The following is a 917-nucleotide window of genomic DNA, read 5'->3' on the forward strand; positions in this document are numbered from 1 at the left end:
ATGCATGAAAGTGAAAAGCGAAAGTGAAGTCGCTCAGTCGTGTCCGACTCCTAGCGACCCCATGGACTGTGGCCTACCAGGCTCCTCCGTCCATGGGATTTTCCAGGCAAGAGTACTGGAGTGGGGTGCCATTGCCCCTGGTTAGGATCATACAATTTTAAAACCAGACAGAGACTTAGACATTATTTATTACAGCTCATTGTTTCATGGATGAAAAAATGGGAAGCCACGTTCAGGACAGTATTTAACTGTATTAATGCTGATTACATTTCTAACAACTATAAAATATATTTTATGTTTCTGGTCTAGGGTAATCTGTAAATTTCTTTTTGTCATCAGAAGATAAACATCATGAGAGGAGAATATTGTCTTACTCCGGCTTTGCACTAAGCAACAATTCAACGATGCCAGCACAGAAAGCTTGCTTTCCGGGACAGAGGTAATTTCTGTTTTGTTCACTGTTACGACTCTAGTGCTTGTTCTGCGCTCAGTGAAAATCAAATGAACCACTGGGTCTGTCTCTGGAGGTCTTTCACTACTAGCTGACAGTGTTGCTATACGTTGTGCACTTATGTGTCTGTGTGTGTGAAACGTCCATGGCGCTTGGTGCCCTGGTTTTACTCAGGGTCCTTGCTGACAGATACTACTCAGGGCTGTGGGAGAGGGAGTCCCAGGACCACCGAGATCTGAGAACTGCACATTTCTGACCGCTAGGAGGCGCTGCAGTCCCATGGAAACCCAGAGGCTGTTGGAGGAGGGCAAGGACCCTGAGAAAGAAAAAAGGGAGGGAGGTTCTTATTGGAGCAGGAAGTGGCAACCTGCTTCTGTATTCTTGCCTGGAAAATTCCATGAACAGAAGAGCCTGGCGGGCTACAGTCCTTGGAGTGGCAAAGAATCGGACACGACTGAGCACACAG

Source organism: Bison bison, unplaced genomic scaffold (assembly GCF_000754665.1).
Source record: "Bison bison bison isolate TAMUID 2011002044 unplaced genomic scaffold, Bison_UMD1.0 scf7180017864352, whole genome shotgun sequence".
NCBI classification, from domain to species: domain Eukaryota; kingdom Metazoa; phylum Chordata; class Mammalia; order Artiodactyla; family Bovidae; genus Bison; species Bison bison.